Source organism: Camelus ferus, chromosome 15 (genome assembly GCF_009834535.1).
Source record: "Camelus ferus isolate YT-003-E chromosome 15, BCGSAC_Cfer_1.0, whole genome shotgun sequence".
Taxonomy (NCBI): Eukaryota; Metazoa; Chordata; class Mammalia; order Artiodactyla; family Camelidae; genus Camelus; species Camelus ferus.
In genome coordinates this window covers 20,642,027-20,664,118 of record NC_045710.1, presented here as the reverse complement: position 1 = coordinate 20,664,118, position 22,092 = coordinate 20,642,027, and the positions used below count along the sequence as shown (strand labels likewise).

The window sequence follows — 22,092 nt, the reverse complement described above, 5'->3', positions numbered from 1 at the left end:
TATATATTCTAGGTACCAGTCTTTTATCAGATATATAGTTTGCAAATATTTACTCCTAATATATAGTTTGTCTTTTCATTCTCTTAATAGGATCTTTTGCAGAGCAAGAAGTTTTAACTCTGATGAAATCCAAATTATCAATTTTTCTTTAATGGATATTATTTTTGGTGTTAAGTCTAAGGCTCTTTGCCTTGCTCTACACCTCCAAATTTTTCTCCTATATTTTTTCTGAAAGTGTTAGTTTTACATCTTCCGTTTAAGTCCATAATCCATTTTGAGTTAATAGGTGTCCAATTGCTCCAAGACCATTTGCAAAGGTTATCCTTTTTCCATTAATTGCTTTAGCACCTTTGTCAGGATTATGGGCATACTTTGTGTTGAGTCTCTTTCTGTGGTCTCACTCTGCTCCATTGATCTGTGTGTCTGTCCCTCCCACCAACACTACAGTCTTGATTACTATAGCCTATATAGTGTCTTGGAATCAAGTAGAATGATTCTTCCCACTTTATCTTTTCATTTCAAAAGTTAAAAAAAACTCAGTACAACAGATTTAAAATCACATCAAAAAGAATAAAGTACCTAGGAATAAATTTAATCAAGGAGGTGAAAGACCTTTCTCTGAGAATTATAAAACATTGATGAAGGAAACAGAAGATGATGCAAAGAAATGGAAAGATATCCCATGCTCCTGGATTAGAAGAACTAATATCGTCTGAAGGGCCATACTAACCAAAGCAATCTGCAGGTTTAACATAATCCCTATCAAAATACCCATGACACTTTTCACAGAAATAGAGCAAATCATCCTAAAATTCATATGGAACCACAAAAGACCCTAAATTGCCAAAGCTATTTTAAGGAAAAAGAACAAAGCTGGAGGTATAACCCTCTCAGACTGTACTACAAAGCTACAGTAATCAAAACAGTGTGGCACTGGCACAAAAACAACATATAGATCAATGGAACAGGAGATAGCGAGCCCAGAAATAAACTCATGCACCTATGGTCAAATAATCTATGGCAGAGGAGACAGATTATACAATAGAGAAATGACAGTCTCTCCAACAAGTGGTGCTGGGAATATTGGACAGCTACATGTAAAACAGTGAAATTGGATCATTCCCTCACACCATATACCAAAAAAACCTGAAAATGAATCAAAGACCTAAATGTAAAACTAGAAACAATAAAACACCTGGAAGAGAACATAGACAGAATACTCTCTGACATTAATCATACCAATATTTTAGGAAATGGGGTCAGTCTCCTAAGGCAAAAGAAAAAAATAAACAAATGGAACTTAATTAAACTTAAACACCTTTGCACAACAAAGGAATGGGTTCATGGAGTGGGAGAAAATATTTATAAATGATGTGACTGACAAGGGGTTAATATCCAAGATATATAAATAGCTCATACAACTCAATATAAAGGAAAACAAAAACAAACAACTCAATCAAAAAAAATGGGCAGAAGACTTGAATAGACCTTTTTCCAAAGAAGACATACAGATGGCTAACAGGCACCTGAAAAGATGCTCAAAATCACTAATTATCAGAGAAATGCAAATAAAAACCACAATGAGATATCACCTCACACCTGTCAGAATGGCTGTTATCAAAATGTCTACAAATAATAAATAAAAGGATGTAGAGAAAAGGGAACCCTCGTAACTGGTGGTGGGAATGTAAATTGGTGCAGCCACTGTAGAAAACAGTATGGAGGTTCCTCAAAAACTAAAATTGGAACCACCATATGATCCAGCACTTCCACACCTGGATATATATCTGGAAAAATGAAAACACTAATTCTAAAAGACTCATGCACCCCAATATTCATAGCAGCACTATTTACAATAGCCAAGACATGGAAGCAACCCAGATGCCTATCAATAGGCAACTGGATTAAGAAGGTGCAGTACACACACACACACACACACAAACACACACATGGTGGAATATTACTCAGCTGTGAAAAGAATGAAATCTACCATTTGCAGCAACATGGATGGACCTGGAAAATATTATGCTTAGTAAAATAAGTCAGAGAGAAAGATAAATATGACATCACTCATATGTGGAATCTGAAAAATAATACAAATGAATGTATATGCAAAATAGAAACAGACTCACAGATACAGAAAACAAACTAATGGTTACTAAAAGGGAGATGTTAGAGGGGAGGGACAAATTAGGGGTATGAGACTAACAGTTACAAACTACTATGTATAAAGTAGATGAGCAACAAGATATACTGCATAGCATAGAGAATTATAGCCATTATCTTGTAATAACTTATAATGGAGTATAATCTCAAAAATATTGAACCACAATGCTATACACCAGAAACTAATATAGTATTGTAAATCAACTATACTTCAATAAAAATGCCATTAACGTAAAAGAATACAAAAAAAATAAGGACAGTTTTATTTCTTCTTTTCTGATACATATGCCTTTTTTTTCAGCCTTATTGTTCTTGCTGTAAATTTCATTACTATATTGGGTAGCAGTTGTTAGAGTGGACATTTTGCCTGTTATCAACCTGTAAAGCATTCAGTCTTTTACCATTAAGGATGATGTTAGCTATAGGTTTTTTGTAGACTTCTTTTATCAAGTTGAAGAAGTTCCCCTCTGTTATTAGTTTTCTGAGAGTTTTTATCATGAGTGGTTGTTGAATTTGTCTATTGTTTTTCTGCATCATTTGATATGATTATGTGTTTTTTTTTTCTTTAGCCTGTTAATATGGTGGGTTATGTTGATTGATTTTTGAGTATTGAATCAGCTTTGCATCCTTGGAATAATTTCCACTTGGTCATAGTGCATAGTTATTTTTATATATTGCTGAGTTTTATTTGCCAATATTTTGTTAATGATGTTTGCAAATCTATGCAGGAGGGATATTGGCCTGTAGTTTTCTTCTTTTGCACTATCTTTGTCTAGTTTCAGTATCAGGGTTGTTCTGGCTGTCTAAAATGAATTGGGAAGTGTACCTCTTTTTCTGTTTTCTGGAAGAGATTATGTAGAATTTGTGTTAATTCTTCTTTAAATGTTTGGTAGAATTCTCCAGTGAAACCATCTGGGCCTGGAGATTTCTTTTTGGGGGGTTTTTAAATGGTGAATTCAATTTCCTTCATAGTTATAGGGCTGTTCAAATTAATTATCTATTTCATATTGCATAAGTTGTGATAGTTTGTGGTTTTGAATATTGGTCCATTTTATCTACATTGTTGAACCCATATGTGTAGAATTGTTTGTAGTGTTATCTTATTATCCTTTTTATGGCTGTGGGATCTGTAGGATCTCTTGATTTAGTTGTCATATTGGTAGTTTACATCTTCCTTTTTTTTCTGTTTTTCTTGCTGGAAGTTTGTCAATTTTATTGATATTTTCAAAGAACCAACTCTTGGTTTGATTAATTATTTTATTGTTTATTCTGTTTTCAATTTTATTGATTTATGCCTTACATTTATTATGCCCTCCCTTCTGCTTGTTTTGGGTTTATTTGGGTTTATTTTTTCCTCCTTTTTCTGATTTCTTGAGTTGGAAGCATAGGTTATTGATTTTAGAATTTTATTCTTTTCTAATGTAAGAATTTGGTGCTATGAAATTCCCTTTTAGGGATATTGGATTTATCTGTGTCCCACAAATTTTGATATGTTGTTTTTCATTTTAATCCAGTTCAGTGCATTTTTAAATTTCCTTTGAGAATACCTCTTTGACCCACAAGTAGTATTTGACATGGTAAAGCTATCCCACATCTCCAGACCACATACCCAAAGTAGAACCTCTTCATGCTCTAAAGGTAAAGATACCTCTTCATGATCATTGTTATGACTATGATTTAACAGATTCTACCAGAGGAAGAAGTGAGAAATGAAGCCCTTTAAACTAATGAGGTAGTACATCATGGGCTCAGTTCATCCCCAGCCTGAGGTGCAGTATGCACCCTGCTATCTTAGCAACAAAATACTACAGACCGAGGGCCCTAAAGAACAGAAATTCATTTTCTCATAATTCTGCAGGCTAGAAGTACAAGATCAGCGTGCCAGCATGGTTGATTGCTGGTGAGAGCCCTCTTCCCAACTCACCAATGGCCGCCTTTTCATTGTGTTCTCACACGAGAGAGTGAAAGAGATCCTTCTTTTTAAAATGGCCACCAATCCTACTGGATTAGGACCCCACCCTTCATTACCCTTTTAACCTTATTTATTTAAACTTTATTTAACCTTATTTGTCTTAATTCTATTTAAGTTTAATTGAACCTTAATTATTTAACATTAGTTATCTTCTCAATCACCTAAATTTAACTTTAATTGCTGTCAAAATTTAGCCTTCTTTACCTCCTAAATTACCTAAATTTTACCTTAGTTACCTCCTTAAAGCTGTATCTTCAAATACTGTCACAGTGGAGGTTAGGGCTTCAACATAAGAATTTGGGGTGGAGAGTGACTCATTTCAGTCCATAGCACCTCATTCCCACCAGCCCCACACCCTGAGAGAAGAACCTGGCTCTCTTGGCTGTCACAGGTTTAGTTCAGCATCATTTGCTTTTATTGACTTCATGTCATACAAAGCTCTGCACCAGACAGGATGGAGGTGGAAAGACATTCAGAAACTCTCTACAGGAGGCAGAACTGAGAGGCAGATCTGAACTCACCTCCTGACTCCAGCACTTACTAGTTGTGTGAGACCTGTGCAGTTCACTTATTTCCACTCTTATCTACTAGTTAGAGACAATCCCTATTCTGTCTCAAAGGGTTAAGATGATCAAATGAGCTATTCATGTGAAACACAATGAAATGCTTTGCAAAGTTGCCACATGGGAGAAAATGGTGATTTGATTCATGTTGCTGGAGCAGAGAGTACACGAATCAATGGAGAGGAAATTGAGACAGGGTACATGGCACAGGACTAGATGGTGTAAGGCACTGGAGGCTATGTTGCAGGATCTAAATTTTGTTCTTAAGCAGATTAACCCTAGAGTTCAGTGCTTGTTTTACAGCTTTCAGAACACCTTGACATCCACTTTATTTGATGCACAAACAGTCCCTTGAATTGCACAGGGTAGGTATTATTTTCTCAGTTTTAGACATTAAAGAAAAAGAAGCTCAGAGAGGTTAAATAACTTGCCAAGGTGTCACACAGCTAATAACTGGCAGAGCTGGGATTTCTAACTCTTATTCTAGTCCTTTGTCTACTGCCCTGCCAGCTGCTGTAGAAATGCACAACCAGTCCCTGGATGGGATCTAGAATTAAAGCCCATTTTCATTCTCATGGATTCACATATATTAGCAGAGCCAGAAGTAGCGGCTCATCCCTGATTGATCTGGATTCTCTTGAATTTATGAACAGCTTAGAGCTCCTACCTGGAATGATGATAAAGCCTAGGTTTCCTTTGATTTGGTAAAGTTTTAGACTTAGTCTGAATCACCCTCATCATGAGATATGACCCAGGAGCCAAAACCATCACTTGTTAGATGATGTCTATTAATGAAAATTTTTCTTAAATGGATATTAATGAACAACACTTATGATGCAGAGAATGCATCAATGCTTTCTAAATCTTAAAGCTCTCTATATAAAACTGTAAGAGCTTGATATTCACTTTTATGTAGTTTGTGTATATTTAGTGCAGTTTCACTTTGGTCCTTTTATCTATAGATTTGTCAAATTGGCTTTCTTATTTGAATATCTTGAAAATGTACATTTCTATATCCTCATTTTTCACAAAGAACCTAAAGTACTATGTGCTACACAAATCACACTTAAATACATCTATCTATAGAGAGATTAATAACAGGTCCTTGATTAATGATGGCCAGTGTTATGCTGGGGCTTCTAAACTTAGCCCACAGAAAAAAATAGATACCAGTAGGTAACTAGGCTATGAGTCATGCAGGGTGAATGCCAAAGTTCCTCAAAGACATAGGTAACTAAATTTCAAAAGATTACCTATGTTAACTATAGTATATATTTCCTCCTATATATGTTTGCTAGGATAGCAGGGCATTAATCTAGGATGATCACTATAACATTTTGTGATACCCCTAAGAACAATATTTTTTTAATTATATTAAAATTGTAAATACCTAGTATGCTTAGGTACCCAATAATTGCCAGCCTTGATTCCATCTCTCTTTTCCTTCTCTGCTTTCAATAAAATCTTAACACTTTCTTTTCATTTATGATATTTTGGATGTCAGAGTCCCTGAGCTGCCATATAACTCCTCAGTTCTTGGAATTAGAGTTAGGCTTAATATCACTTTCCAAAAAATGAAATAAAATTTCTTATCTGTGATGGCTACATTAATACTAGAAAACCCCTAAGGTCACCTTTTAACTAGTTTTGCTTTCCTCTTTCTTTGAAAGAAGGAGAGACTTTCATTTTCTCCCCACTGGCTTTGGAAGAAGCCAGAAGATAAGGAATATCTGCAATCCACTGGGTGTACCTTCCCGTGCATTTACAACTACTACTCTCCAACCAGCCTTCCACCTCACCCTCTCCTGTGCCTTTGCCAGCACTTTAAGATACATGTAGCCATTAACATTCAAGTAGGTCTCTGTCTAGGCTCTGGATTGTAGTTGTGGTGCCTGAGGAAGACAACAGGCATGATGAACTACCTAAAAAAATAATGTTTTACTGTTTATTATTAAAGCAGTTTTATAGGCAGTGGTGGGCGTAGAATGGGAACTGCATCTGTTGGGTACACTACTACCTTTAGGTATGCCTGTCATTTTATATAAGGTCTCGGAATGTGAGGCGACCTGTTCAGGGTCAGCTTGTTTTCAGTTAGCTTAATGGTTAAACCCTTGAGTGTGGAGTCAGGCTGACCTGCATTTAGTTCCTGACCCATATCACCTGTCACAGTGTGACTTACTGCTCTAAGACTCCATCTATAAAACAGAAATACTAGTACTCACCTCAGAGGGTTGCTGTCAGGATTAACCAGGATCATGTATGTAAAGGACTTAGCATGGTGCCTGGTGACTCAATAATGTTAGATGATGTTGTTGTTGAAAGATAGATAGTGGTTACTAAGTGGACAGCAATGCCTTGGATTGTGGCTTCTTGAAATCTGTGCTTGATGTAACAAAGAATTATGAGAGCAATTTAAGATTATTCAATTTAATATTCTCCTACAAATCTTAGCTTTAAAAATCCTAAAAGAAAACTCTGACTGCTATGTGGGGAAATTCAGTATTCCATTTCAAGAAAGGTTGAAACAAATAATGCCTGTTGTCAGCCATTGTATATCTGTTCTCTTTCATGGATGTGTGTTTGGAAGGACACCTGTGGTTAGAAACCAATTTTCTACTTTCTCCATTCTTTCCTGAGACTCTTGAACTTTCTAGCACTTGGATACAGAATTATTTTGTAAAATATAATAAGGTTTAAAATATCTGTGACAAACTATGTTAATCATTGTTAATAGGCAGTAGCCCTGTAGATTAGCTTTGAGTGTGGAGCTTCTTAAGCATCCAAAAGAATTTGTGAGGGGGAAGTTCTCCCAGGGCACCCAGGTCTAGATCTGACTCCATTGTTATAATGCATACATAACTAGACAGAGTAATGTGTGCTCTTGTTAAATAACAACTTTATATAAAGCATGTAACTTTGCCTTCTAAACACTTTCATGGAAGGCTTAGGGTCCGTTTTTATTTTGGTTCCTTGCATTTTCTCCGCATTGGAAAGAACGACTCATCCTTGGGTGTGGGATCATTCTCTGTTTGGGGATGTGCCCCAGCTTCTGTGGGGAGACGAATCACAGAGTCTTGAAAGTACTTAGTCTGTATTATGTTGCTGTTTTTATTATGGTTTTTTGTTTCCACAGATTTTTTTAGTATTTGGATAGCTTCTCCTTTAAAGCTTCATTAATTTAAAAGTTATTTGCATTGAATTGCTTGGGATTACACAGGAACTATTTTAGCAAACAGGTTTTGCAGTCTGGTCTCTGTCAAGGATTTGGTTTTAGTTATTAAGGTAGCCAGACATATTTTTCTGACTCAAGCATTTTTAAATAGAATTCTGCTAAGTTTTAAAACAGAACTGTACACTAGCTTCTTTATAACAACATCGTAAGTATTTGCTATGCAATAACAAATGAATACAGTATAATACTTGTGAAGTGGTACAACTGAATTCTGTCCAGGAAAATTCTGCCATATGGTTCCTCCAGCTTATAAGTTTGGCTGAAATCCTGAAGCATTCTGATAACTAAGGCTGCTTATACACTCAAGTCCCACGGAGTCACAAAAAATTGCAGTAAAGTGAAAATTAGCTATATATCATGTTTTAATGGAGAAAACATGTGATTCATCCTGAGAGTACTAAGACTATATAGAAAAGTGTAAATTTTTCTTACAGTTTTGTGGGACGATTTAATGCTCATAGATTGCATGTTGACAGAAGTAGAATGCTTATAGTGAATCATAAGAGAACTAAATGGTGCTTTTATTGTATTTTGGGGTCTCAAGGAAACATATCTCTGAAATCATAATGGAAGTCAAAGGGAAAAGAATATAGCTTAATACGTACTTTTTAACTTTACACATAGCTGTTTTGGGACTGCCTGAGATGCATAAAGTAAGATGAAGCTTCACTGAATTTACTAATTCTTCATCTGAAGAATTCTTCAACTAAGCCCTGTTGATTTCTCTACTGAATGCTGAAAGAGAATTAATGATATTTCCCAAGCCAAATCAAGGTTTGATGCTCAAAAGATTACTTCAGTCCTTTTCCCTTTTTCAGCACTTTCTTTCAACTCAGGCCCTTTGCAGTGCCATCAAAAATGGAACACGCTAAACTTTTCAGTCTTTAAACACACACTGATCTCTTCTTGCTTAAATGGTAATGAATAAATTACTTTCTGCCACCTGACAGAAAGATGAATTGTTTAGCACTTATTATGCAGCCATCTACTTTAAACCCTGATTACAGTTCAATTCAAATTTGATTCATAGAACTTGAAGTGTTCATCATTCTACCCTCTTCCCCACTTCTAAAGGTCCTGGGCCATCATCATGTGGTAACAAATAAGATGTGACTCATGCCTTCTCTTTCCTCCCTCCCTCTGGGGTCTTAGCAGTAATCCAGCCAGAGACATGTGCAAGAAACAAGACTTAAGTTTGTTGGATCAAATGCTTCACAATTCCCTGGCTCACTGCAGTTCACACAGCGTAAATACAATAATCATCTTCATTTGCTAAATTAGGGAACAGAAGTGGGCTACCTGCCATCTAATGCAGAAATTTGCAGCATCAACAGTGAGCGGTGTTTGGTGGGGAGAGGGAGTGGAGAGCAGGCAAGTGTACTTCCTTACAAACTGCGCTGCTTTAGAATGCATGAAATGATGTGTTAGCCTCTCTGGGTTCTGTGTAGAGGGTGGCTGGGGCCAGAGAACAGAGGAGAATTTTCTGTTATAATTGGGCTGGAGAGAAATCTTTTATGAAGCAGAGCCGTGGTGGTCTGGAAAAGGCTGCTGTTTGCCTTCCGGAGAGCATCCTGCCCAGCCGAGCCTCCTTGCGTCAGCCGGGGCCTCAGAGCCACCGTGGCGCCTGGCATTAAGCATCATTAGGGGATGATGAGCCTGATTACCTGACAGTGGTATCTCTCTCTTTTAAACTGCAGCCAGGCTCCTTGGAAGCAGGTCTAATAACTGCAGTGGGTAGATTGCAGGTGGCTTGGAGGAGCTCCGGGATGCAGGGATGTTAGATAGCTGGGGAAGGAATAAGAGCAGCTTTCTTTTCACTGCAGGTCTCTCCTACTCCTTGGACCTCCACTGTCATCTCTGCAGCATGGAGGCCTGTCTTTCTAGAAGGCAGTCAAGTTTGAAGCAGCAAAGTGGAGTGAAAAAAGCATACTGTCATGGTCTTCTCTGGCAACTATATCAAAATACCATAGACAGGCTGGCTAAACAGCAGACAGTTATTTCTCACAGTTTTGGAGTCTGAAAGTCCAAGATCAGGGTGCCAGCATGGTCAGGTGCTTGGTGAGGGCCCTATTCCTGGCTTACAGGTGGTTTCCTTCTTCTGTACTGTGTCTTCATGTGGTAGAGAAAGAGAGCTCCGTTTTCCCCCTGTCCTTGTAAGGACGTTAATCCCATCATGGAGACCCCACCCTCATGACCTCATCTAAACCTAATTGCCTCCCAAAGGCCTCACCTCCTAATACCATCACACTTGGGGTTAGGGCTTCAACATATGATTGAGGGGGCACAAATATTCAGCCTATTACACATACCATTAACAGCTTTCCAGAGCCCCACTGTTTTTCTCTTCTTTGCCTTTGTATGGGTTATTTCCTCTGATGGAAATATCTTCGTCTATCTTGCCTCTCTTGGTAAACTCATGTTTAAGATGCAGCTTGAAGGGGCCTTGAAGTCTTCCCAAGCCTTATCCTAGCTTCCCAGGTAGACCATAAAACCCCAAGGGTATGTCTCAAGCCAGCACAGCGCCTTGTCCCCCATGGAACATAAAGTGTAGTGGCCTTTTTCCCACCAGGTGGGGGAGAGTCAGATTCTTCTCTGTATCTCCAGGGCCTGTCCCTGTCCTGGCCTACCAGCAGCAGTCAGAGGAGGCTTGTTGGATGAGTGAGTGTAGGAAGCATGGGACTGACAGTCAGAAAAAGTGGGTTCACACACTTATTTGACCACTTACTAATTTACTTATCTCTCATACTCTTTGGTTATCAGTGTTCTTGTCTGTTAAATTGAAGTCATTATAATTGCTACTTTTCTGGGCTATTGAGGTGATCAAATTAAACACCTAGAGGAGAAGATCTTTGCAACTGGTAAAATATTGTTTGATTCAAACCCTTTGGAAGGCTTTTTGGATGTCAACTAAAATAAAATAACACAATGTGAGAATTGTGGGTTGTTTTGTTGGGGCCCAAATGAGGACTATAGCCCGGGAGACAGCATCTCAGATAGCTCTGAGAAACTGTTTCAAAGAGACAGGGTGGGAAATTCAGTATTATAGATGATTTCAGTGAAGGAGGGTACATGTAGTCAAGCACACATTTAGACAGAGGCTTGCTGCTAGTCACAAAGATCAGATGTCACTGTTAATGATTTTAGTGCTTTTCTAGATATGAGGAGACACAAGAACTTGGGCTCATGAAATCTCCTGAAAATATCAAAGTATCTGAAGGCCTGTTTAGCCAGTTCCCAGAGCGCAGAGTGCCTCATGCCTAATCTCCATCCTGAACTCCATTTAGGGAGTGTTGGAGGTCAGTGGCTGCAGCGGTTCGTGATTTAATCCAGGCAGAGTTAGGTGGCAAGTGCCAACATGATCCAGTCCTTGTAGAGGCAGATGGCAAGCCAGTTTTTAGTTAGCATGGGAATACATACATGCGTATATACATACACACATGCAAGTGTGGGGATTCTTCCTTCCTTCTACCTATGGATTTTGAAGTCAGACAGTTTAATTTTGAAGTGGAACTGTAGCCCCTTTCTAGCTATGTAATCTTTAATGATTAATTTTCTCATTTGTAAAATCAAGAAAATAAAAATAGGATATTGGTGAGGATGACACAATACAGAGAAGTGAAATTGCTCAGCACAGTGGCTGGAGACTGTCTCTAGCTGCCCGTCCTTGTGTCCCACTCACACTCCAAGTCATATTGGCCTAGCACTGCTTGTGTCCACACCACTCATGTTGGCAACTCGGAATCCTGTACACTATGGGACTACCAGTTACTTTTTCCTGGGTGATAATCTTACCTCTCCAAGGAGTGTGTAGGCTTCTGGAGATGAGAAACCCCACTTCACCTACCGCTGGGCTCTGCCCACGGTGAACTCCCTACCCCTTAATATCAGCTGAATGAATGTCCTTATTTGTAGTGCCTGGGAGTTGGGGCTGGGGAGAACATGGGTACTGTGAACCTTAGGTGTTGAGTGATGGTGACGGCATCCTTGGTATTCCTCCTAAGGCTGCTCCACGGGAATAGTTCCTCTAAACCCAGGTCCGCCCTTCTCTCCTGCAGGTATAAACCCCAGAGTGGAAGACAGACCTTCCTTTCCTCACCCTATCCGCAGCATTTCCCCTCTCTCACAGCCGTCACACCTCTTCAAATTGCTCTCACTCATCTGCAGACATTAAACCTCCCCTTATAACAGAAACATTTTTGTGCGAGAGCTCATCTGCAGGGTTGGTTCTGCTTTTACAAAAGACCTCAAATCAGATGAACCCAGAAGGAACTTAGGGGGTACCCCGCCTTGTGCCCCGAAAATAGGCATAGCACTGTATCACCTCACACAGCTCCACCTGAGCAGTCCCTCCGGGGACTTGGTTTGGGGTTCCTACTGCCAGCTACAGCAGGGCTGGTACTGGAGCTGAGGGAGAACCCTTTCCCCTTTACACTCTCTCCCCAGCCCCAACCTCCAACACTGCAGTGAGCATATTTTGCAAACTGAAAGCAGGACACATGGTTTGACAAAGGATTTTTCCCTGACTAGTGAAATGATTTCATTCTATGAAGAGTCTTACTAGGATATAAACATCTAATCCTATATGTTACACATTACAGTGAATACACTTTATTGAAAAAGAAAAAAAATACATGAGCAGAAATACAATTTTAGCTTTATCTGTATCTGTGTGCGGATCAGGTAGCTTAGTATTTAAACATTTTAATTCAAGACAGCTTCAGAATGTTTAACCCCAAAATTGAACAACTGTTGTAGACGTGTTACAAGTAGACATTTGAAGACTTCTACATTATGATTGAATTTTTAAGTTTTTTATTAAAAACTGTTATAAAGATAATATAAGCAAATTATAGAAAATTTTAAATAGAGGGGAAAAAAGAAATTCGTTTATATTTTCACAACCTTCACAAAGCAGTAACATTTTGCTTGTTTTCTTCCAAATTTTGGATGAAGTTTCTATCACAGTGGTGAGAAGTACGGTCTCTGGATACAGACTGGGCTCAGAGTCAGGCTCTCACTTACCAGCTGTGTGACTCAGGGCATGTTATATGACCTCTCTGTACTCCGCCTCCACTGTCTATAAAACGGAGATATTGACAGCACTGTTAAATTGTTCCTGGAATTTGTTAAAGAATGGTAAGGCAGATTTCACTCAAGGCGAGCCTACTATAATGAGTTTGTAGTAGAGCAGAGAGATTGGGCTCAACTCTAAATATGAGGAAAAGTGAGAATTTGTAGCCAAGTAGCAGGGTTGCGGGGCAGTGGATAGAAAATCACTGAAAGGAAACAACAGGGGTAAGGGGGGGGGGGGGGGGTCTCTGGCTAAACTTACCTAACAAGATTCTTACTGAAGGCAGGTCAGGGTGATCAGACATCACCTGGTGGGTGGGGAGGATGAGGAGCCCAACTAAATATTGAGGGTGATCAGATGTTGAGGGGTTGTGGTTAAGCAGACTTGGTGGGATTCTTGTTAGAACTAGATTCTACAGAAAAGGACATGGGAGCCCAAGATTGGGCCTAGTTAAAAAGAGAACTCAGAAAAGCCTGCCTAGAATTTGATCAAGACGTGGTTCTTTGTCAGTACCTGCCACATTAGGTTATTGTAAAAATTAAAAGAGTTAATACACATAAAGTATTAAAGTGAGGCACATATATGTGGTAGCTATTATTTTTATTTTACATAGTCATAATCATCTTATACATGCATTTTATATCTTTTTCATTTAGTGTTTTATCATCATCCTTTTCCACATATGACATAGTTTTTCATAACCATGATTTTTAACATTTGCAAAACATTGCATCAGATTGCAATTTAACCACCCCTCTGTTATTGGACATTTAAGTTCATTCTAGGAATTTTCTATTTTAAATAATGCTGCCCTGAATATCATCATGGAAATCACTTTTTTATAGTTTATATTCATTTCTGAAGAGGGATTCTCAGAAAAGGAGTGCCAGGGTCATCACTATAAAGTTACCATTGCTTGTGATTCATCTTGCATTTGCTTTCCAAGCACCTTGAATCAATTTATATTTCCACCACAAAGTAGGAGATGAGTGCTTCAATTCACCCTCAGCAGAGTTGAGTTCTTTTTTTAATCAGCAAATTTAACAGATGAAAAAAAATGGCTCATTGACAATAAATATTTTTCTGCATTTCCTATGTGCCGGGGGATGCCATGATGGAGACCATTGGTTCTGCCTATGCTTTAGAGGAAGAAACTGGAAACTAATAATTACAACCAGAGTGACAAGTGCTGCAGGGTGCAGGGGAGGGACCCTCACCTAGCCTGGGAAGTCAGGGAAAGCTTCCTGGAAGGGGTGGACTTGAGTTTAGTCTTGAATGAAAAACAGTGGTTAGCTAGGTGGAGAGGACCTTAAAGGGTCATTTCATAGCAAGGGAACAGCATGTGCAGAGGAGGGGGGAGGGGGCTGGCTCATTTGGGGAACTACAAGAAATTGGGCATAGGTATGTTTGATGGAGTGTTGAGATGTGAGGCTAGATCTAGGTCATGCAGAGAAGCTGGGTTCTTCTAAAGTTAGTCTTTAAAAGTTGTTATTTGTTTTTGATAATAAGAACCCTGCAGGAGAATTTCTGACTGCGTAAGATTAGACTTGCTAGTTGGGTCACAGTATTAAATGTTAAAGTAGCTTAGTTATATAGATGCTTAACTAGATAAAGTTAACTTGTAAACTATTAGTATTGCTGCTTCACTAAATGAGGTTAACCCATATCGTAGCCCATTTGGTAGAGTAATGAAACAGGCAGAAATGATCTTCAAATTTGTCCAGCCACCCCGACCACACCTCTTTTTTCTTCATTTCCCCTATCTTAGTTCCCACCACAGGTTTGGGAACCTGCCATAACCAGTTATCTCAGTCTCTTAATACCACAGAGTAGGATTGTTGGGACAAACTTTTACACTGAGATGCTGGTGATTAGTTGAGAAGTCCAGCCTCTCAGAATGTTTAGAAGTATTTGGATTTTAAAGAAAGTCACTTGGCGATAGATATTCTTGCAACCCCCCAAAATCTCCACTGTTGGAATTTCAGGCCAGAAGGCTGGCCAGTGAAGGAACTATTTAAGGTTGAGCTGGACAAGCAGTGTCTTCTCAGTCCCTCCCATCATCCAACACAGCAGAGGGTCTTTGTGCAAGTCCAAACCTAGATGTAACCTTGTGTCCCATGCCCAGGGTTGGCTTCCTTCATTCGGTTGTCTGCCTCATATTGCCTTCTAGATGCAATGTAGGATCGCTGTCCCAGGATAGAGTGTGCAGTCAGCTGTCTCTAAAAGCTGGTCAGGATAATGGCCAGTGGCTGGGAGGGGGAGGGCTTCTGTGAAATGGCTATATTTCCATAGTCTCAACCTCATCTGCCTTTTTAGCCATGGCAGAAAAAAGAAAAAAAAAAAAAAAAAGACATCTTTCTCCACCTTCTAGGAAGGAAAAAAAAGAAAAAAAAATCATCTAGGACAGTTTTTTTTTTTCCCACTCCTCAGAAAAATTGTAATTCCCTCCCAGAAGATTCCCTAGATCTTAAATATCAGCTCAAACATTTATGCATGAAAAATTAGAGGCCATGAATGATGCATGTGTTCTGGAAACTCGGCTCGTAAATCTCCCCTCCCTTCTTTGGAAAGTCCCAGGATGGCAGCCAAAGCCTCGTTTTCAACCCCTATTTCGAAGCCACCTGAGATGAAATTTCCTATTTGTTTCCGACTTGCACGGCCTTTGAATATTCAGCCCTCCCTTGTGGCAGATAAGTCTGCTATTATCTTGTCTGAGATATTGTTCTTTTACTTGACCAGATTATAGCACAATTGTCAGTTTGCTCTTTAATAATACTACTTCACAGGGGATTTGCAAGGATTAATGAAATAATGTTTGAAAACCACTTTGAGTTTGTATGCACTTTTTTTACGTAGGCTCAGGGGTTATTATTTCTTAGCGTTTATACTGTATCTTCCATGTAAGAAGTTTTATATGCTTTGCAAACGTTTGGATCCGTTTCAGTTAGATGATGAAGCTATTGGCTGTTAGAGCTGGAGGGGCCTTTGAGACGATCTAGTGTTACACTCAGACTGAGGGAGTGAGGACAAGCCTGAGGCCTAGTGAACCCACTCATGTACCCAGTACCACACAGCTGCTTAGTGGAGAGTTGGTTCTTGAATCCAGGTGTCCTGACTCTTTATTCAGTTCCTCATGTCTGTTATGGAATGAATTGTATCCCTTCAAAAATTCGTATATTGAAGTTCTCACTCCCCATTACCTCAGAATGTGATCTGATTTAGAAATATGGTTGTTACAGATATAATTAGTCAAGATGAGGTCATTCTGGAGGAGGGTAGGCCCCTAATCCAACTGACTGAAGTCCTTATAAAAGGGAGAAATTTGGCACAAGTGCATATAGAGGGAGAGGGAGAACATGTGAGTGTGAAGATGACCATCTATAAACCAAGGGCAGAGGCCTTCAGAAGAAACCAACCCTGTCAACACCTCGATTTTGGATTTCTAGCCTCCAAAATTGTGAGACAATACATTTCTGTGGTTTAAGCCATCCAGTTTGTGGTACTTGTTTACAGCAGCCCTAGTAAACTAATCCAAAATTTTTCCTACTCTTGATACTAATTATTGCCATTTAGCACATTAAGAGATTGAGACAGGAGGAAAGAGAATCCTTTGGTCCCTTTGAACCCAGAAATACATGGGCATGTCCTTGCTCACCCCAGGCTTCTCTCAAAGCTGCTGTAGTTGGGAGACCACCCTTGCTTGATGTCCCTCGGAAGGTCTCACCAAGGGTATAGGCACCTGATTTAGCAAATAATAATAAGTCGGTGCCCCAGGAGCCGCTTTCTGGCATTCCTCTAACGTCGTGCACGTCACCAGAAGGCAGCAGCAGAGCAGAGAGAGGGCAGCAGCCCAGGGCCCCTTGCCGCATGTTGTTTGACAGTCCAGAAGGGGTCTTCAACTATGAACGAATGGAGATACGTTCTAAAAGTCTTCTGTAAATCAGATACTGGTAGCTCAGAGTCCGTTCTCCTGGGATGAAGCGCACCGTGCCTCAGGGTGGTCTCCCGGGCCTGTCCACAGAGCCCACTTAAGTGGCACTGCTCCAGAAGCTGCACACCAGCAGCACTACTTGCTGTTTGTGAAGTCAGGTAACGTTGCAGGGGCTCTTTCAGTGGGGTTGTCAGACCAGTAGGCAGATTGTGAGGCTTTTAAGAGAGAGAAGCGGTGATGAATGCAACACCTCAGAATTCACACAGTAAACAGGGAGGGAGAGAACCAGGAGAACTAAAACTTGAGGGTTCAGCACACCCAAGAAAGATTTTAAGGAGGTTGTTTTTAACCACATGGGGAAAACCTGAGTACATTTGAAAACCAGGAAAGGAGCCACCCCCATGAAATCACAAAAAATTGCAGTGGAGGCCTAGAGCGGCCAAGGCATATGTTTGAGGCCACATGGCAAGTGAGTGGCAGAGCGGGGACTCCTGGCTGCCAGCCCAGGGCTTTCTGCTGTGCAAAGACTGTCCAAACATCAGCCCATTGTTTCCAGAGTCAAATATCACTCTGCTATCATTTACTTGGTATTATTATAAGTCAATTAGCTTTTTAAAAATTTTTAAATATATTAAACTTCACCTAAAGCAGTAATATTCACAAAATTATGGGTTTGTTGGGCTAATTATGTAATTTTTTCTTAATACATATTCAAATTAAATGTGTAACTGTTTTAAAGTGTTTTATTTTTAATCATCTTGCATATCAGCGATAGTAACCACCTGTTCCAAAAGTTGGGCAGCTTTGCACTAGGAGACAGCAGGTGATGGGGAGAGGAGAATTGGGGCAGGGCCAGTGTCTTCTATCCTGGAGGAAAAGAGTGGATAGATTGGTAGCACAGGGGGAGGGCTGTCTCTGGAAAGAAGGGAACTTCTTTCCCCAAAATGAGGGCAAGTGGGTTCAGGGACAGAGAAACATTGAAATTGAGGTGAAAGAAGATGACAGGGCTTCTGCCCACTGATCTTGATTTTTCAATAAAGCAGTATGACAGACTGATGACAACTTGAAAGGAGCATGGAGCTTTAGATTTTAAATTAAAATTGTATTATAGTCCCCTGAAACTCAACCTTGTTTGTCAAAGGGCAGAGGCAAGTTGTTTCAGAAAAAAAAAATTGGGCTTTGGACCTCAAATGTGGTTCCTAAAACACTAGTGTAATTGCTTCTGGATTGGATTTTGAGGTTGACCTTTGATCAGAAACATTAGTTTCCTAAAATGAGGCCTATCCCTGAAAAAAGGCTGGTTTGATTGCTGTGAACTTGACTGAATGTAGGTCAGAGACTAGGAGCATTGCTAACGGACTACCCAGCCTCTTCTCAGCATTTCACCACATTGACCCTGAGGGAGGGGATTGAGGGATGTGCCGAGGGAGACTCTGCACCCTGCCCTCTGCTTGACCCCAAAGCACCTACCTGAAGACACCATATAATGGCAGGTTTCCCCAGCCCAACTGTGAGGCCAGGGAAGAGTTTATCACATGACTATGGAAGTGCTGCCTTTTAAGCCAGGAACTAGGTAGACAAATCCCATGATCTCTTGATCCCTGGAAGAGAGGAAAGATAATGGCAATAATTCATTGGCATGTACTATTAAAGAGGAATGATTCTGACACTTGTGAAAAATGGCAAGGGAGACTTTATTCAAGACTATTGCAAGAGAGAAGAAACTGAACTCTGGCTTCACTCAGCTTAACTCCGAATACAAGAAGGACACGGGGGGATACAAGCCAAGGAGCAGGGTGAGGGCAGTCAGTGGATGGAAATTACTAAGAGGAGACATCAAGATCAGAGGGGTTCTTGCTGACTTAGCAGGATGCTTGCTAAAACTGAGAGGGGAAGGCTGTAGACAGGATGGGGCCCAAGGTTGAGGTCTAGTGGAGAAGTGGGCTCAGTGGAGCCTAACTAAAGTCTGGTCAAGGAAAGTCTTTGTCAGTACTGAGTGCTAACCAGGTGCCAGGCATGAGGCTGTTGCCTTTGAAATACAGTACTCACCTTACAAAGTAGGAAAGCTTTTACAGCTTGATAAAAAGAAAACTAAGTCTTACCCATTGCCCATGGCCTATAGTCAATCAAATATTAGATTTAGATTTGATTTGTGTCTTCTGATTCCCCAAGCCCACAGTTTTCTCACCACACAATGCTTCCTGACGCCGTGTGTGGACTTCTTCCCCATAGATGTTTGTAGGAAGAAAAGATATTTACATGTCTAGAATGGTCAGTGCAGACAGAAAGAGGGATCACCTGATACAGTTTTCTCACAGTTTCTTCAAATCCCTCCATCCCTGACTTAAAAACTGTCTTTGAGTAGAAGTCATTTAGGTGAGGCCCCAGCCCTGGCCTTCACATATGAGATGTGGCCATATACTAAGCTAGATTTGGAGGTTAGACTCAAAAGTATCTGCTTCATCCTCCTCAATATTAGATAATTTGACTTCCTGAGGTGACATGCAAAAGGTATTCCTAGTGGTTCAAGCACTGTTTGAAGGCCCCTATTAAAATGCAAATAAACTTATGTATTTTGAATTTTAACCCTTATCAGATATATGGTTTGCAAATATTTTTCTCCATTCCATAGATTGCCTTTTCATTTTGTTGATTGTTTTCTTTGCTATGCAGAAGCATTTTAGTTTGATGTAATCCCATTTGTCTCTGTTTGCTTTTCTTGCCTGTGATTTTGGTGTCACATCCAAAAAATTATTGCCAAGAGCAGTATGAGCCAACAATCCCACTCCTGAGTGTGTCTGTGTGTGTGTGTGTGTGTGTGTGTGTGTATCTATCTACAAAGGAGCTGAAATCTGGATCATGAAGAGATACCTTCACTCCCATGTTCATTGCAGCATTATTCATAATAACTGAGATATGAAAACAAGCTAAATATACTTTGGCATATGAATTGATAAAGAAAATATGATAAAGAAGTAAAGAAAACACACACACACACACACACACACACACACACATACACACATACATACACACACAGTGGAATATTTTCAACTTTAAAAAAGAGGGAAATCCTGCCATTGGAAATAACATATATGGAACTAGAAGACATTAAGCTAAGTGAAAAAGCCAGACACAGAAAGACAAATACTGCATGATCTCACTTTTAAGTGCAGTCTAAGATAGTCAAACTCGAGAAGCAGAGAGTAGAATTGTGGTTGCAGGGGCTAGCAGAAGAGGGAAATGGCCAAAAGATACAAAGTTTCAGTTATATAAGGTGAAAAAGTTCTAGAGATCTAGTGCACAGTATTGATAATGTTAAATTACTGTATTATATACTTGAAACTTGTGAAGAGGATAGATCTTAATCTTGTCACCTCACACACACAAAATGGTAACTTTGTAGAGGTGATGGGTATGTTAATTAGCTTGATTGTGGTGATCTTTTCACAATGTATGCAATGCATGCATATATCAAAATATCAAGTTGTACACCTTAAATATATATAATTTTTATATGTCAAAGATATCTCAATGAAGCTATTGAAAAAAATACAAGTAAACCGCCAGAGAGATCATATTTGGCACCCATCAACACCTACTGTGAGTCCTTTATCAGAACAGTTGTTATTAGCACAGGGATTGAATGTATACTGTGAGCCATGGTGTTGTGAAGCTGGCAGGAAAATGCAAAGATGAGTGAGATCCAAGCCTGCTATTAAGGAACTTCCAGGTCTAAGATTGGAGGGGTAGGAGCAGGGCAGATAATATTAATAATGATGATAATTATAAAATTTGAGAAGAGAGCTCTGATAATGGTAATATTTATTGAGCACTTACTATGAGCCAGACACTATATCCAAACACTTAATAGAATTAATACAATAATAATCCAACGTGGTAGGCAGTATTATTATCCTCAATTATTGATGAGGGAACTGAGGCTCTGACAGGTTAAATAACTTGCCCAGGATCAAAAATGAAGGAAAGGTAAAATTGGAATTTGACTCCAGGCTGTCTGCTGCCAGAGCTCTGTACTGGACAGGAGTTGGCAGGTGGGGGTGGGAGTTGTCCAATGAAAATTTCACAAAGGAAGTAACATTATAAAAGTGAATCTCATTTAACCAAGTAGGAAAGACAAGAACAAGGAACAGAATTTCTAAGAGTCACAAGCAAGAGCACAGATGCTTGAAGTCTTGTTAAAGAAAAAAACTATTCATGACACTTTTTAAAGAATGATAGGGCAAACTTTATTCAAGACTATTGCAATTTTACAGTACAGGAAAGAGATTGGGCTCAATCCCAAATACAATAAGAAAAAGTGGGAATTTATAGCCAAGGATTGGAGGGGTGGGGATGGAAAATTAGGAAGAGGAAATATCAGGAATAAGGGGGGGATTCTGTCTAAATGGGCATAACAGGAGTCTTGCTGAAGGCAGATCAGGGGGCCATCAAGGATGAAGGATTCTGGCTAAACCATCTTAACAGGATTCTTGCTAAATTGGGCTCTTAGAGGATGTATCTTTGTTGGACTAAGAGGAACCTGACTGAAGTTTGGTCAAGGAGAGGATATTTGTTAATCTCTGAATCATTTGGAGCGGATGGAATGTGCTGTCAGTCTAGAGGGGAGAACCCTGAAGAAAAGAGACAATGTAGGGGAGTCTGCAGGGGGTAGAGGTTGAAGAATAGAGAGGGAGGATAACTGGGCCTTTACTGGTGCCCTGACATCATGCCAGTCACTTGAAATAGGTTAAATTTAAAATTTTTTTTCTAGCTTTAGTGAGATATAATTGAACATTGTGTTAAGTTTAAAGTGTACAACGTGGTGATTTGACACACTTATATATTTCAAAATAATTACCACTATAGTATTTGAAACATTCAAATATAGGATACAGTATTATTAGCTATAATCAATCACAATTATACATTAGATTCCCAAACTTCTTAATCTAATAACTGGAAGTCTGTACCTTTGAGCAAAATCTCACCACTTCCCCCACTCTCTAACCCCTGGCAACCACCATTCGACTCTCTGTTTCTCTGAGTTTGCCTATTTTAGATTCCACATACAAGTGTTATCCTACAGTATTTGTCTTTCTCAGACTGATTTATTTCACTTAGCATAATGCCCTCAAGATCCATCCATGATGTCAC

At 39.5% G+C, this 22,092-nt stretch overlaps 1 protein-coding gene and 1 long non-coding RNA gene across 2 annotated transcripts in view; both read left to right on the top strand.

Moving 5' to 3' along the window:
• The window catches only part of ALK (ALK receptor tyrosine kinase), a 678,293-nt gene that overhangs the window by 266,046 nt on the left and 390,155 nt on the right, over positions 1–22,092 (top strand).
• On the top strand, positions 925–18,350 carry LOC116668923. The gene is made up of 3 exons (XR_004326215.1): positions 925–1,105; positions 6,782–6,784; positions 18,341–18,350. It is a non-coding gene; the product is annotated as an uncharacterized LOC116668923 (long non-coding RNA).